Here is a 17,837-nt window from a genome sequence, read left to right as displayed (position 1 = left end):
CTGTGCATCTCGAGCAGAGAGAATCCACATGCACCAGCAGCAGACACAGTTTTCTACACTCTGGGTCCTAGTGGTGCCCCCCACAGTCTGGCACCTGAGGCAGCCACCTCAGTTCACCTCCTAGTAAGGCCAGCCGTGTCCTGTGGGCACAGAGCACCTAACTCCCACTGAGGTCAGCCTGGGAGGCTGGATGTGCACATTACAGGCAGTAGACTGTCAGAGCAGCATAATCTACTGAAAAACCGTGTATTGCTCATTGCAACCCAAGCTCTCACTGTGTGGCTCTTTGTCCTGCCTCTGTTGTGTAGAGCATGAGCAGAGGTTTATGAGATGGCGACTGCTGCTGTGGCCAGCCATCTCCGTACCTTTCCCATTGTCTCTCTTCTGGCTGTGGATGCTGGACTGCAGCAGCTCCGTGGAGGTCCCAGCCTCGCTCTTTAATGTCCACTCTCCACTTGCTTGGATGGCGCTTCATGGACCATTGAGTAGCCTCCTGAAAACATCCCAGTTGTGAACACAGGCACCAGCAACCGATTCCCCAAGCCAAACTCCCCTTCGCAATCCAGAGAAACAGCCTGGAGCACAGGGTTTGGCCCATGCTGACTGCAGACACCACAGCTGCTGCACGGTGACTCCTGTGACCCCTCTAGCCCATCAGCACTCGGCTCTCCTGCATTCTGCTGAGCGGCTGAGATCTGGGGGAACAGAAACCCTTCGTTAGAGATGGAAAATCTCTTCACAGGGTCAGTCTGTTAATGGCTGCCAGACGCCTTCCCTGTGAAACCCCAAATGTGCAGCCCCTCTGATTCCCACAGGGGAGATCTCTGCTCATTCACTGGTCACCCGTGGCTGCAGTCTCTGATGGGGGGAATGTAGAGGGGTCCCTTCTACAGATGGTAGATGCAGATGGTCCCTTCTACAGCACCCATAAAGGGAGGATATTTGGCCTTGTGATGTGAGGCATGGATCTGAGACTTAGGGCTCCTGGATTCTGTGACTGTGAAAGGGGGTGAGGTCTAGTGGGTGGAGCTGGATTGGTTGACAATGAGTGAGCGGAGCTTGTGCTGAAGGACCCTGGTTCAATCCCCCCAATTCCTGTGGTGTCTACATGTGGCCATTGATGAGCTGCCAAAATCTTAACAACCGGTTCCCTATAAAAAGTTCTGATTTAAGGGATGTGCCCCAGTATGTATTTTTTGTACAAACAGAGTCAGCATAAGTCTGTATTTTCCCGGGAGGAATTTTTAAAATTTAAAAATTCCTCCTGGACGGCGATTTAAGAACCAAAAAGCCTGACCTGCCTGGGAAAATATGGATGTATATTAATCCTGCCTAAAGTTCTTTTTTAAAAAGATGGGTCTATACTAGAAATGAGCTCCGTTTCACATGTGTGGGTCCCCGCCACTCCCTGGGGGTGTGCTAGGGTGACCAGATGTCCTGATTTTAAAGGGACAGTCCTGATTTTGGGGTCTTTTTCTTATATAGGCTCCTATTACCCCCCAGCTCCTATTACCCCCCACCCCGTGTCCTGATTTTTCACACTTGCTGTCTGGTCACCCTAGGGTGTGCACATGTGTAGGTCCCAGCTGCTCCCTCTCCCCATCATTGAAGCAGGTGTGCAGGGTTACTGCCCTGGGAACAGCAGGGCACCAGTGGATGTGGGGGTGGGAGCAGCAGGGGGTGGCTGCAGGCAGGGGGAGCGGAAGGGGGTGGCTGGAGACAGGGGCTGGCTGTGGGCAGGGTGGTGGGTGCTCACGGGAAGAGCAGCAGGACGTAGCCCAGGCCCAGCAGAGCAGCCAGGGACCCAGCAGGCAGTAGTGGGAGCCCCAGGGCCAGGGGAGCAGCAGCAGCCCCAGGGCTCGTGCCCAGGGCCAGGCGGCAGCCCACGTGGCTCCCACAGCACAGCGCCCCCGGTGGCCGGAGGAGGAATTACATCACTTCCCGGCCGGAGCCCATCAAAGCCTCAGCGCCCCCTGCAGGGAAGCGGGTTAACAACTGGTTCTAAAATGGCTTCAAAATGTAACAACCGGTTCGTGCGAACCGGCTCCAGCTCACCACTGCATGTGGCCATGACTTTACTTACCTGTCAGTGTAGGTTGTTCAGACCATTCCTGGACACATGGTACATCTGCTGCTGGCCATCCCTGAGATGTATGTCCTTCATCCACACAAGGACATGGCATATCAAGGTCAATCCAGCAGCTCCCATCTGGTCTTCACCTCTGCAATGGACGGCTAGTCTGACCCTGACCAGAGAAAGACAGGGTGGTGTTCTTCAGGGGAATCTGCTGGAGCTCCCGTATCCCCCACTCCAGCTCTCTCCCCCGCACGCGAAGGAATTTCCAAAGATACCACTGTTGGGGACACTGGGGCATGGCCACTAGGTAACTCGAGGGGATGGAAGACCACAACTGTCGATAAAGCCCCCTCGCACTAGGCCCAGGTGTTCTTGGCCCCCCATCCTGGCTGGAGGCACTCGCAGCAGCTCTGCGTACTAGGCCCACGTGTCCTTGCCCCCCCCGCCCCAGCCTGGAGGCACACACAGCAGTTATGCTAAGAATCTGCAACAATATGTTGCAGAGTCAGACTGCCTGCAACTAAGCAAGGCCAAACAGGGGAAAGATGGAAGAACAATGCTAAATAAAGCAGCTTTATGTATAGTTTAACAAATGATACAGAAAATCAGGGAACTAGCTGGGAACTGGATTGGCTGGCTATATGGATACTTGGGGCAGCTTGCTATTGGATAAGTATGCTGGAAAAAAGAATGTATAAAAGCCTGTGTAACTTCCTGCTCTGTGTGCAGGATTTGAGATTTTATTCTCCCTGTACCTTTTTGCAGCTGCAAATAAACTTTTCTGTTTCTCCACCCCGTTGTGATTATTGGGTGCAGCACACCAGGTAACGAACCAACTCAAGCTGTTGTTCAGCCTCTCGGCACTGGGTGCCGGCAACACCACTAATCATGGATAAACAAAGCAGCCAAGATGAGGTCAGTGTGGGTTGATTTACTGAGCAGACTGGTTCTAAAGGAAGAACAGATTTCTCCCCTGCTCTAGGGAGATTCCCATCGGAAAAGTATCTGATGGTGGGGGTGGGGGCAATGCAAGCCCCCAGCCCCTTGAATGGCAGGAAATCAGGACTCGGGGAGTTAAGGGGTGTCTCTGTCCTGCTGCAGGGAGCAGGCCTGGAGAGCAGAAAGGGCACTAGTGGCGTTGTAGGAAAGAAAGTGACTTCTACCAGTGAAGGTGGCTGAAGCTTCTTGCAGACATTAGTCGAAGATCCTCACACCTCCTTTGGGGATCCTTTTTCCCTAGAAATAAATTAAGGAGAATGACGTGTGAAGCCCAGGTCTGGGATCCAGGGAAAAGGCAGAATCTCAGCCAGGCTACACACCAGGAACCTGATCTTTATCCCAAGAACCACAATTACCCAGATGAGGTTTTCTCCCCCATTTGCTTCCAGGTTATTTACTCACAGGATACATTCGCTTGCTTTGCTGTGTTTCCACTCTCTGCATCTGTTCATTGGTTTAAGTAACATTCTTTCAGTTTTTGCTTCTGTTTCCTCTTATTACAGGGTAGCATCTGCTTAGCACCTTCAAAAAATAAATTAAAAACAAAATCCTGATTCTACATTGAAGAGGAAAGTTTCTGAGAATTAGGCTGCAGAACTTTAGTGTCTGCATATGTCATTCACTAGTATTTATTGTGGTGCAGGTCTGATGCAATCTGCCCACCCAAGAATACCCACATGAAGCATGGGGTGCCCTTAGAATACCAGTTAAAAGAGAGGAAGAGAGTGGATTAATAGCGGGAGGGGGGGGAATCCAAAAAAATCCAGTGCATCAGCACTTCTCTGCATCACTGCAGCACCAGTCCCGGGAGCAATACAGGTTAAAAATCTCCATGGTTCTTTCCCCCTAGAACCACATCCGAGCAGAAAAAGGCCTTCAGCCAATTATTTCCTTACACTCTGAATGGGTGAAATTCAGCCCTGTGCAGACAGCCAGGGCAAGGTCTGTGCATCACAGTGGGTTTAAGTGGCCACTTCACTGCCCAGGTGCTGTGAGACTTCGGTGGCATAGTTTTCATCCTGGATTGGAACAGCCAGTGGGAATCCTGTGAGGTACAGAGCAGAGAGGTTGGGGCCACAACGTTCACCTCAGAGGCTGAGCTTCTACAGACTTTTGGGATGTTCCCATCTGAGGAGGATGATTTTGGCCAACCCTAGTTCAGAGCTTTCAGCACCTCAACCGGTGAGTCTCTGGCACAATTGTTCTAATGTATCTGAACTTTTCAGGCCTTGCCCCCACCTCTGACACCCCTTGTACCTCACCATTGCCCTCTAACAGCCCCTGTCCCTTCTCTTGATCCCTGCCACGCCCAAATACAGAGAGTAGCTCATGCTCCTTCTCTCTTAGACCTTCTTCTTACACGATCCTTCCCTACCTTTTGATAAACTGATCACTGTGCCCTTCCCCAGCTCCTGGAGGAATTGCGGCTCCTCAGGACAACCTGGGAATGGGTGTCTCCTACCTCCGGGTGGGGTGTGTGGTTTTCCATCTAAGCATCCCAGAGAGCCAGTACTTCTCGATTTCACAGGATGAGGCCATGGCTCCCCAAGCCGGGCCAGCTGCAGGCTGCATTGCTGTTGGCGACATGGACAGATCCCAGAACCTGGAAGACAGAGCGGGGAGGAAACCCTTGCTCATTTCCCTTTCAGAGCCCCCTTCAAAGACGGGTCAAGAGGGAAGGAGAGGAGGAAGGGCAGAAAGTGAAGCTGCCCCTGTGGGGAGGGCACTCCTGTAGAACCCAGTCAGTTCCCAGCTCTCCCCCACATTGCTCGGTGTGACCTTGGAGACGTCACTTCCTCACCTTCATTCCCTGTCTGTAAAATGGGGGTACAAGTCTCCCCCACCCCACAGGGAGGAGAAGGGAGGAGAGACCCATTTTCGGTGAGGGACTCAGACACTCTGGGCACAGATTGTGCCAGAGTGAGGGAAGGGACCCAGAGTTTGCTCCCTAGACCCAGGGGAGGAAGATGTTATCGGAAGGTCAGCAAAGGGGATGGGCCAGGAACTGCTGCCATGGACAGAGCTTAGGGATTTGGTCAGTGCCAGGGACTTTGTACCTCCCTTCAGCAAATGGCTTCCCTCTTGTCATCAGCAGTCCATACAGTATCTGAACTCCTTCCAAGTGTCCTGAAGGGGCTCCCTTCATTCTTCTTGCAGGTGATGGATTCGTTGACCCAGGTCGATAGCTGGGAATTTTGGAGAGGTTATTTGTAGCATGACATGAAATCAGTGGGAAATCTACATTTAGCAAAATAAAGGTTTCATTGGCCTTTGCAAATTTGGAACTGATCTGTCGTATCATTCGACGGTACATGTTCAGAAGAGGATGAAGCACGCCATCGTGGTCAGGTGATCTATGAGAGTCAGTTCCATCATGTGGCCATTTGATTCGGTAAAATTCCTGGCAATGGCTGCCCATGGCCAGGGCAGGGTCTCCAGAGGCCTGAAATGCCAAGGAGTTTGGTGCGTGGTGCCTTGGTGAAAGCGCAGAAGTCACATCAGTCAAGCTAAGTCTGAATTTCAGCCCACATCTGGCACCAGCAAATGAAGCAGGCCCTGGTGGTCATAGTAGATGCGTCTACTTCCAGGATGAGCACTGAGCCTCCGAATAGGTGCAGTAGTGAAGGCAGTTGTGAGCTGTTTGTGGGCTTTTTGGAACTTGGGTGACCAAACAAACGTGGCCATTATGTGGAGGAGAGCTCTCGTGGGGGTTATTGGCTCTGAAAACCCTGGGCCGAAGCAGCGGTAAAGCGGGTGAAGTCTAGGAAGCGCTGGTCTTCTTGAGGACTTCAAACTTCGTCCCATCTATGAATGGCTTCCACCTTATTTGGATCAATCGTAACATTTTCCGGGGAGAGGATGTAGCCCAAAAACTCTGTGGAGAGTTGGCCGGAGGTACGCTTTTCGAATTCTGTGCTGAGACCATGCTGCCGAAACCTCTCCAGGTTCAGGTGTGGTGGGCATGCTGCTCTTGGTTCTCCAAAAAAAAGAAGTCTGTCACCTGAATAGATGACACTGTGCAGATCCACAATGGCCCCAAATACATCACTGATGAAGTGTTGCAAGGGCAGGGGACCGTTAGTTAGCTCAAATGGCATGTCTGACAGTTAAAATGTCCATAGTGTGCTTTGAAATCTGCCTTCCATTTGTCCCCTGCCCAAATGAATGTTAGATTGGAAATCCTCACAGATGAAGTTTGATGAACAACTTTGCAGATTTCCTGCGAGCCAACAATTGTGGGATTCCCAACAGGGGGTTATGGTTCCAAATGATCCTTTTTTTCAGGGGCTGATTGTCTAAAGAGAGACATGGTAGAGTCCCACATTTCTTCTTCCCCAAAAGGGCCTGGGCACCCATGGGAAATGCTAATTTGCTCATAAACTCTTAGGACCGGTTTTCAAGCCTGTACGCAGGGAGAGCCACTAATTCTGGTTCCACCAATGTGTAAATACTGGTGAAGGCAACTTTCAACCAAGGTTGCAGGTCAAGAGGGCAGTCATAGTCCTGGTGCAGAGGCAACGAGTCCCCATTTCTTTCAAAGGTATCCATGTAATCCGGGTATTGATCAGGAATGCCGGGTGTCCGAGTCAAGAAGGTGGAGTAGGTCCTGAGGCAGAGGCTGGTTCAAGGAACCCCGACATTTTCAATCATTTCCATTGTGCAGCTCCAGCAGGGACATCATCGGGCCAGGCTCATGTAGTGAGGCCCTGGTTCACACCTGGTGTGGTGTGTCCCTGTTGCATACAGGCCACTGACTTGCAGAGATCCTGCTTTTCTCCAAAAAGTTGCACCACCTAATGTCACGTATTGCATCTGATAATGATGCCCAGGGGTGGGAGCACAGGTCGCAGCAAGGTGCAGGATTGTGCCGAGGCTAAGAGTGGTCCTAGAATCAAGGTCCAGGGACACAGCAGGGTCAAAACCGAGATCAGAGTCCATCGACAAAGCAGAAGCAGAACCAGGGCCAGAGTCTAAATCCATGCCAAAGGTCATAGCCGGGTAGTCAGAGAGCAAAGATCAGCCAAGTCAGTGTCAAGCCAGAGTCCAGATACAGGCCGAGGGTCAAAGCCGGGTAGTCAACGTCCGAGTGGTTGGGGAAGATCAGGAGGAGAAGGCAATGCTGGAGCGGGTCAGTGGAGGGCCTGGAGCGGGGCTAAAGAAGGGCAAGGAGATATGGAATCAAGGTGGGCAGGCAACATCTGGAGCCAAGAAGGGTCACGCCAAAGTCATAATCAGAGACCGGAGCCAAGGGTCAAACCAGAGTCAACAATGAAGAACCGGAGGGCAGGGCAGGACAGGGTGGTGCATGCAGGCGGGAACCAGGATGACTTACAGGTTCGCCTAGGCACTGCCCAGCTGGATCCCTAGAGACCCCTAATCGGGGGACTCCCTTCCTAGGAATAAAAGAAGGAGATCAAGATGACAAAGATGTCTCTGACCCTGGGGTCCAAGCCAAGGGGAGCTCCCACCCAAGCATTGTGCCAGGACCCCATCCCCCTCCTGGTTCATTTCACACTCAGAGACCCGCCCCCCCCCAGCAGGAGGGGAGAATAAAGGGCAGAAAGTGAAGTTTCCTCTTGGGGAAAGGGACTAGCCTGGGATCCACTCCAGTTCCCAGATCTACCCCCAGGAGTATGTGACCAGGATCGCAACCCTTCTTCTGTGTCTCAGTCCCCACCTGCCTGATGGGGAGGATCCTTCCTTGCCCCAAGGTGTTAGGGGGGAGTTTCATTCCTGTCTGGGAAGGGTTCAGATACCATGTGTGTGGCTTGGGCCCCAGGTGGGGGATGGTCAGACATTCACTGCGACGGGGTAACATGGGCAATGGGGAGGTCTGAGCAGTGACGACAGGGGAGGGCTCCACATCGGGCCACCCCTCCCAGAATGCAATGATTACTGAGGATAAACCCTGGCTCTCGATGCTCCCATTTCTGGGCCAGTCCCATGGCCCTGAAAGCCTGATGCTTCTGAAACTGGCCTCTGGGCATGGGGGCAGGGACCGTATGTGGCCAGGCCCCAGCTCCAGGGGTCAGGGTGGGGCAGGGTGGTGAGAGCGAGGTGCTCGGCCTGGGTTTCTCTCAGTGCTGTGGGGTTTATGGCCCCTCCCCCTAGCCCTTCTCCCCCAGGCCCAGCAGGAAAGAGCATTACCTGCGGCAGGGAGTGGGAGCTTCTGGGCATGGGAAGGGGGGGCCCTTCAAGGCTGTCCCACGGAGCACAGCCCCTGCAGCGCTTTGGGCACCTGGCGCAAGCACCGGATGTAGAACAGGTGCGCCATGATCGCCGCTGTCACGTCCTCCTGCTGCAAGGGAACAAGGATCGGTCAGAGCCTCCGACACCCATGGCAACGAAGGGCATGAACGGCACTGGGAGCCAGCAAAATTTCCACCCCAACCCTCCCCACATCCAAGGGACAGATTCCCGCACCCAACCCTCCGAGACGAAATCTTGTCTCCTCTCGAGTGAGCTCCAACCCCACTCCCACCACTGTGGAATGAACTCCTGTCCCCTTCCTCTCAGTCCCCCTGTGAGAGCTATTCTACCTCCCAACCCAGCCAGGGATTAAGCTCCACTCCCCAGAATCCCCTTATCCACCCTCTCCCCCTCCAGCTGAGGGGCTGTAAGACTCTGGGCAGCAGTGCTGTGGGGTGAGAGGAGGTGGAAACCTTTCCCAAGGGACCCCCCACCCCCCGTTATTAAGATGATGCCATGGACAGTAGCTCTGGGGAATGGGGCACTTCAGCAGCCTCTGCTGACTGACTCCTCCAGTTCTCCCAGAGCAGGTGGTGGCTGGGATAACATGATACTAGGGCCCTAGGAACCAGCCTGAGGCCCGGAGGGGTATGAAACTCTCACAGGGGGGAGTTGGCAGCCCCTAGCATGAGCAATAGCAGCGTGTCATGTTGATGTGACACCTGTTAGGAAATAGCCGAGCTGGGTCTGCTCTGCTTTGAGCTGCTCAGGGGAGAAACGGACACCTACCAATGGCACCTGCCCGGGTTCATCCTCTCCTTGCTCCCAGGTCAGTGCAAGGGGATGGGATGGGATGGGAGTGACTGTCAATGGCCTGGAGGTGAAAGGCCCTGGGTGTCCCTCCCCAATTGATCCTTCTTTGGTTACCTCATTCCCGATCAGCTGGCCGGCTTCCCCCAGGATAGAATATGTCAGCACAAGCCCAGCCTGGCTGACACGGAGCTGGGGGTCATGTATGGCCAGAAGCGCTGCCTGGAGGAAAGATCTTTTCTGGCCTTCCGTGAAGATCTCTCCAAAGACCTAAAACCAACAGCACCAGAACCCTTGTCAATTGTCCAGAACCAGGCTCCAAATCCCTCTAGTATCTCACAAGGTGGACAAGAGTCCTGGGGCAGCCAACTTTTGGGGTCCCATGGACCAAGGAACCCCCTTCAGGAAGAGGTTGCAGGCACTGAGGAATAGCTCTTTCTGGAGCAGGAGTCACCACAGGTGCCATGACATGCTGGGAACGTGTCTGCGCGCTCTGGAACCCAGCTCACAAAGACAACAAAGGACCCGCTACTGCTCCCAGCAGCGCTATTTCCTGCAGCTCACCCGCTAGAGGTTAGGGGCCTTTTCGATCTGCTTCCGTTCCTGCTCCCCACCCCACCGACAATCCCACGAGCGTCACATGTCACATACAAGCCGTCAAGAACACTATCCCCGATAATGTCACGGCTAACCTGGTGGCTGAACTTTGTGACTTTGTCCTTACCCATAACTACTTCACATTTGGGGACAATGTATACCTTCAGATCAGCGGCACTGCTATGGGTACCCGCATGGCCCCACAGTATGCCAACATTTTTATGGCTGATTTAGAACAACGCTTCCTTAGCTCTCGTCCCCTAAAGCCCCTACTCTACTTGCGCTATATTGATGACATCTTCATCATCTGGACCCATGGAAAAGAAGCCCTTGAGGAATTCCACCATGATTTCAACAATTTCCATCCCACCACCAACCTCAGCCTGGTCCAGTCCACACAAGAGATCCACTTCCTGGACACTACAGTGCTAATAAACAATGGTCACATAAACACCACCCTATACCGGAAACCTACTGACCACTATTCCTACCTGCATGCCTCCAGCTTTCACCCTGACCACACCACACGATCCATCGTCTACAGCCAAGCTCTGCGATACAACCGCATTTGCTCCAACCCCTCAGACAGAGACAAACACCTACAAGATCTCTGTCAAGCTTTCTTACAACTACAATACCCACCTGCAGAAGTAAAGAAACAGATTGATAGAGCCAGAAGAGTTCCCAGAAGTTACCTACTACAGGACAGGCCTAACAAAGAAAATAACAGAACGCCACTAGCCGTCACCTTCAGCCCCCAACTAAAACCCCTCCAACGCATTATTAAGGATCTACAACCTATCCTAAAGGATGACCCAACACTCTCACAAATCTTGGGAGACAGGCCAGTCCTTGCCTACAGACAGCCCCGCAACCTGAAGCAAATACTCACCAACAACCACATACCACACAACAGAACCACTAACCCAGGAACTTATCCTTGCAACAAAGCCCGTTGCCAACTGTGCCCACATATCTATTCAGGGGACACCATCACAGGGCCTAATAACATCAGCCACACTATCAGAGGCTCGTTCACCTGCACATCCACCAATGTGATATATGCCATCATGTGCCAGCAATGCCCCTCTGCCATGTACATTGGTCAAACTGGACAGTCTCTACGTAAAAGAATAAATGGACACAAATCAGATGTCAAGAATTATAACATTCATAAACCAGTCGGAGAACACTTCAATCTCTCTGGTCACGCGATCACAGACATGAAGGTCGCTATCTTAAAACAAAAAAACTTCAAATCCAGACTCCAGCGAGAAACTGCTGAATTGGAATTCATTTGCAATTTGGATACTATTAATTTAGGCTTAAATAGAGACTTGGAGTGGCTAAGTCATTATGCAAGGTAGCCTGTTTCCTCTTGTTTTTCCTACCCCCCCCCCCCCAGATGTTCTGGTTTAACTTGGATTTTAACTTGAAGAGTGGTCAGTTTGGATGAGCTATTACCAGCAGGAGAGTGAGTTTGTGTGTGTATGGGGGTGGGGGGGATGTGAGAACCTGGATTTATGCAGGAAATAGCCCAGCTTAATTGTCATGCACATTGTGTAAAGAGTTATCACTTTGGATGGGCTATCACCAGCAGGAGAGTGAATTTGTGTGGGGGGGTGGAGGGTGAGAAAACCTGGATTTGTGCTGGAAATCACTTTAGATAAGCTATTCCCAGCAGGACAGTGGGGTGGGAATAGGTATTGTTTCATATTCTCTGTGTATATATAAAGCCTGCTGCAGTTTCCACGATATGCATCTGAAGAAGTGAGCTGTAGCTCACAAAAGCTTATGCTCTAATAAATTGGTTAGTCTCTAAGGTGCCACAAGTCCTCCTTTTCTTTTTGCGAATACAGACTAACACGGCTGTTACTCTGAAACCTGACATATGCTGCAGTGACTCAGCCCAGGAAAGGAGCTCAGTGTCCCTCACACAACGCCCAGGGCAGGGGCAGGTTCTGCTTCCTGACTCGCCCTGGTGCTCGGCAAACCCCACACCCTGCCTGTGCTTCCAGAGGTGCAGGGAATCCAACAAGGATCTGGTCCAGCAATTGCTGGTGTGAGCTTCCCAACTCACTGACCCAGGGGCTCACCTCTCAGACACCAGGGTGTCAGCCAAGGAGACAGTGAGCAGAGCCAGATTCCTGGAGATACAATCCTTCATTAACTCAACCCACCAGAGGATCCCTTTTATGCCACATAACCATGGATCCACGCAACACACACAAGCCTGGACCGCTAGCAAGGCTGCAGCCCAGGCTCCTCGGCCTCTTGCAGCCGAACACTGTCTGCTGGAAATAAGTATCATAGAATATCAGGTTTGGATGGGACCTCAGGAGTTCATCTAGTCCAACCCCCTGCTTAAAGGAGGACCAATCCACAACTAAATCATCCAACAGATTTTTGTCCCAGGTCCTTAAATGGCCCCCATCAAGGATTGAACTCATAACCCTAGGTTTAGCAGGCCAATGCTCAAACCACTGAGCTATCCCTCCCCCTCCATAACACACTCACTGCAGGGGAAGACAGCTCCACACCTGATCTACTGCAATGCCCTGGCGGAGAGTCCTTACCTCCCCCACCCTGGCCATGTTCCTGTATGCCAGGCGCTCGGTGTCTTGGAGCCCGTCCCGACACCACAGATCACTCTCCTCTCTGATGTTCAGCCCTGGGGGAGAAAGACACACCCATTGGGGAGGTTTGGCATCTGGCTTTCGTGCCTGTTTCCTTCTCTTCCCTTTGCTGGGTGAACACTGGCTGGGGTCCTCATGGCATCCACGGCCCAATGGACTCGCAGGGTCCCCACCAGGTGCTTTAGTACCTGAAGGGGGATTTGTCTCATTTGTCACAGTAATCAGGTGACCCTTACGGTCCTTGTGCTCTGGGCATGGGTGCCTGTTAATGGTGGCTGCTAATGCTGAAAACGCCCCACAGCCACTGACTTCAGGATCTGGCCCCAGCTACCCAACTGGTGACATTCTACAAGCTTTGTGTCCATCCCCTGTGGTCCCTGCCCCTGCCTTCATGATGGGCTCTTTCCCTCCATGTGTCTCAATAGGTCCGTTCCTGTCCCCTCACCAGCTGGCAGCCCCCTGGGGGGGGCTGATTTCTCTGGACTGGGGGACAGAGCCAGGCTATGAGGTAAAGCAGCCAATTTCCCTGGCATCTTCGTCCCCTTCCTCTCTCCCTGAATTAGGGAGATGAGTGTGAGTCATCATCTAAGCTGGGGTCAGTCTCAGAGGAGGGAGCTTCTTTCTGTAGGGTCCCTTGGCCAGTAAGTGGGGGGCCCAAAACAGGGGCCTTCTTTCCACAGGGGTCCCTCTGCCCTGCTGCAGTTGGTCTAAGAGCAGAGGCCTTAGTTCTATTGGTGTCCCAATGGCCAGCTGGAGCTAGTCTCCAAGGGACTCATTTCTATGGGGTCCCATTGCCCAGCTGAGTTTCTTACCCCTCCTCTGCAGCAGGAGCCTCTGCAGCCAATAGATCCCAGCCCTGGCTTGCCGGCTGATGTCATCGGCTGGGTCAGAGAGGTAGAGACCCAGCCGCAGCACAAAGTTGCCCGCCTTGGGGAAATCGGAGGAGGTCTGGTGGAGGAGGAGAAGGGGGGAATCCATCAACATTCTGCCTTCAGCTCCCCAGCTCCCCGGGGCTCGAGCTCTGCTCCCATCCATCTGTAGGAGGCGCTGGGGGAAGAGGAACTAGAGCCCTCTTTCTCTCTGCTCCCAAGGGAGCTTGGAGCAAAGGGACCCACGGCCTGGGCCCTCTATGAGCACTAGCTGCCAGGCTTCTCCAGATTAACAAGGGCACTGAGGCCAGGCACGACCCTGCCAGCCAGTGGCCTATGGAATGTCGCAGTCCCTTACGGAGCCAGGGGGGACCACTTAACCAGGGGATGAGGAATTTGACTCAAGCCCTGGCTCTGCAGGATGCTGGGGTCAAAGGTCACTTACGTCAAATCCGGAGAGGGAGGTGGCAAATCGGAGCAGGGCAGCGCTGCTCCGTATGGCCCTAGCTCTCTCCTGGGTGTTTCTGGAGTCGAGCCAGAAATGGAGGTGCTGCAGGAGAAGAAGGCAGGGGAGGGTCAGTCGGCAGGCTTACATGCTCTACAAATGAGCCTCTCCCACTCCACATGGGGCGGAGAACTTGTGCTCAGGGTGGAATATCTGACTCCTCATGTGGGGGTTCATGACACTGCCCACATCTTGCTGGGCACAAGCTGTCACTGTCTCTCCAGCCTGGGACAAAGCTCAGCCTTGGGGCTGGTCTATTTGCTCTGAACCCCTGATCCATCAACAGCCCATCACATGCCCTGGGCCCCCAGACCCCAGCTCCAGAGGCCTTGGTAGGATGGATGGAGGGGCCGTGGGGACAATCACTCCAGGAACTGCCGTGTCCCTAGGACAGAAGAGCTGATTCCCTGAGTCTTCTCCTGTATCTCAGGGTCTCCCTAGAAAGGAGCCAGTAACTTTTCTCAGAGGCCTGTGTCCCAGATCGCACAGGGGTTTCAGTCTGTCAGTCCCCATCCAGGCCTGGTGCTCACTGTTAGTGCTCAATGGAACCATGCAGAGCTCTGGCTGACAGTCCCAGCTCCTTCCCTCTGCCCCCGCCCCTTCCCCGCCACCACTACCCCGGATGGCGGAAGGGTCCCAGCATTCAACTGCACTGATGGCTCTGGGAAAGCGTGGCCATCTGGGTCCAAGCTGGGAGGACACAATGGAAACATGGTTCTTCTAGTCTCTCCTTTGCAGCCCTCCCACGGGGTTCATGGTAAATTCCCCCCCTCCCCCCAGACCCTCCCATTCTGCTCACCTCCAAGAGGTGCTGCAGCTTGTCCGTGGTGGGGGTCTCTGCCAGCAGGCCCCCGAGCATGGTGTCCAGGCTCTCTAAGTAGGTGTTGTGCAGAGCCTGTGTCATAAATATAAAGGCAAGGGTAAACCCCTTTAAAATCCCTCCTAGCCAGAGGAAAAATCCTCTCACCTGTAAAGGGTTCAGAAGCTAAAGGTAACCTCTCTGGCACCTGACCAAAATGACCAATGAGGAGACAAGATACTTTCAAAAGCTGGGAAGAGGGAGAAAAACAAAGGGTCTGTGTCTGTCTGTGTGATGCTTTTGCCGGAGACAGAACAGGAATGGAGTCTTAGAACTTAGTAAGTAATCTAGCTAGGTTGGTGTTAGATTATGATTTCTTGAAATGGCTGAGAAAAGAGCTGTGCTGAATAGAATGACTATTCCCGTCTGTGTGTCTTTTTTGTAACTTAAGGTTTTACCTAGAGGGATTCTCTATGTTTTGAATCTAATTACCCTGTAAGGTATTTACCATCCTGATTTTACAGAGGTAATTCTTTTCTTTTTACTTCTATTAAAAGTCTTCTTGTAAGGAAACTGAATGCTTTTTCATTGTTCTAAGATCCAAGGGCTTGGGTCTGTGGTCACCTATGCACATTGGTGAGGATTTTTACCAAACCTTCCCAGGAAGTGGGGTGCAAGGGTTGGGAGGATTTTGGGGGGAAAGGCGTGTCCAAACTACATTTTCCCAGTAAACCCAGATAAAGTTTAGTGGTGGTAGTGGAAATCCAAGGGTAAAATAGTTTGTACCTTGGGGAAGTTTTAACCTAAGCTGGTAAAAGTAAGCTTAGGAGGTCTTCATGCAGGTCCCCACAACTGTACCCTAGAGTTCAGAGTGGGGAAGGAACCTTGACAGCCTTCAAGAAGAGAGAGCACCCGTCAGTCATGGGACATGGGGCTACCCCTCTCAGGGGACCAGGAGGGTTCTCTGGGGAGCCCTGGCCAGACCCAAAAGGTACATCCTGGCCTCTGCCATTCACATCACTGCAGGGACACTTAGCAAGAGTTCATGGCTGGATGCCTGCTGGCTCTTCAATCCTTGCCCTTAGCAGTTCTCTGCGCAGGGCCTGGTACCCAGCAGAATATGGAAAAGCCAAACCGCAATGGGTGGGAGGTAGGATCCCTGGGAAAGTCCAGGCAGCAGAGCACAGAATGAGGAGAAGAGGGAAGGCTGGGATCAGCCACAGAGGGGTAACGCAATCCTCACTGGCGGGAAGGGGCCCTCCCTTGCAGTTTGTGTCATCCCCCCCACCCCACACGCCCTGCCCGGGCTTGCCTCCCGCTCTGCTCACCCCTCCCCTATTCTCAGCAGCTCCATCAAACCGAGGGGGCAGGGACCAGAGGCCGCTCCTGCTCCTGGGACAGAGAAGTAGGATCATGACCTACCCGGAAGTGGGTGGTGTCCTGCCCCGTGCCCATGGTGAAGATGGTGTAGAGTAGAGCCCGCAGGAGGCGTGACTCCAGCTCCAGGGCAAGTGGTGGCTTCAGTTTGCTGGAGGGAAAGAGGAGCCCGTGTTATGCTTGGCAGCACCGGAGTGGCACTGGCAGTGTCATGCACATGACCCTCCTCCCCTGCAATGATCCCTCCCTATGGCCACTGTCACGTTACGGGAGTGAAATCACCCCCAGCCAGGAAAGAGGGGATGTTCCCAGCTCCTCTGCTGGGGGATGCAACCAGCCACGGCTGGGCTTAATCTAGGCCCGAGAGGATCTGCACCAGGGTTAGGGCAGCTGGATGGGAGGGTCCTGGTACCTGAGGCTGCAAACCGCGGCCATGGAGCTGGAGACGATGGAGCTCGGCTCAGACACCATGGGCAGATCTTCAATCAGCTCCTGAGAGACCCCAAGGAGATAAAATTGCATGTGAGATTCAGGCCCTGTTGACCCCCAGGCGCTTCTCAGGGAGGAGGCCAAAGTGCTCTGCAGAAACAGTCAGTGTCACCCCCACCCCCAACCAGCTGGCCTCCCCATTCCTCCCATCCATCAAACTTACTCTTTCCTTCCCCCTCTCCCACCCAATTCTTCCCTCCCCTCAGCCTCAGCTGCCCCTCCGGCCTTACAATTTCCACACTGCCAGTTCCCCATCAGTGTCAGAATTTCCTCTTTCCCTGCTCTTTCCCAGCCCTCAGCCCCAGGAAGCCCTGTCCTCTGCTTCCCCCTCCAGCCCCACTAACTCTTCCTGCCATGTTGGGCTCCCTCACCCCAGGAGCCGGGCACGGGGTCCCACTCACCGCAATGCTCTCCACAAGGGCCGCTTTGGAGAAGTGCGGCTCCAGAGTGTCCCACCCCTGCTGCTGTGCCGACAAGCACAGACGTGGGACAGCGTGGAGGAAGCGGAGCTGTTTGGCCCTGTCCTCCACCCACTAAGAGTGGGGTTGGGGGAGAGAGAGAGAGAGAGAGAGATGGTCAGGTAGGGACCTCCCCACCCACCTACAAAAGCTCCAGGTCTCGGGACCTCCCTGGAGTTGGACAGGGAAAGCCGCCCCTCTTCCCAAAACCAGTGTCACCCTGCACAGACTGGGGTTGTAACTTGGCAGTGTCGGCGGGGAGCGGACACCTTGGCCTGCATGAGATGAACACCCCCACTTTGGGATGCCAGGTAACAGGGGAGAAGTGCCCCCCATTGCGGGTGATGGATTCTCTGGGACAAGACCCCGAATGTGGGTGGGGATGGAAGAAGGGGCAGGACAGACTTGGGGGCAGTGCAGCTGGAAGATTTTTGTACCTCAACTCTGCCCTGGAGGTGCTGCTGGATGACCCTGATGGTGTCTTGTTCAGGGGACACATCCTCCTCCTCCTCCTCCTCCTCCTCCAGCTGGGCACTGAGGGTCTCTGCACCAGGGAAAGAAGGAGAAAAGCATCATTTATGCTACTGCTGTGAGAATGCAGGGTAGAGAAATGGCTCAATGTCCCCCATCCTCAACAAGGAACCTCATGGCATTGAGGTCCCCACCCTGCCCTTCCCAGAGATGACCTCAGCCCCATCAGCCTCAGGGCCCCGTGGCCATCAGCCCCCGCCCAATATTATCAGGGGAGGCTGGAGCTCCCCCAACTCTGCCCAGCATCTCCTGCCATGGAGTGTGGCTGGGCCACTCCCACTGGTGTCAGTGGGGCTCCCGTGGCTCCGTCCTGGCGCCTTGGTGAGCCAATGGGCACAGGGTGTGTCATAAATATCAAGGGAAGGGTAACCACCTTTGTATATACAGTGCTATAAAATCCCTCCTGGCCAGAGGCAAAACCCTTTCACCTCTAAAGGGTTAAGAAGCTAAGATAACCTCGCTGGCACCTAACCCAAAATGACCAATGAGGGAACAAAATA

The sequence above is a fragment of the Lepidochelys kempii genome, chromosome 6 (assembly GCF_965140265.1).
Source record: "Lepidochelys kempii isolate rLepKem1 chromosome 6, rLepKem1.hap2, whole genome shotgun sequence".
NCBI lineage: Eukaryota > Metazoa > Chordata > Testudines > Cheloniidae > Lepidochelys > Lepidochelys kempii.
This window is presented reverse-complemented; position numbering follows the sequence as displayed.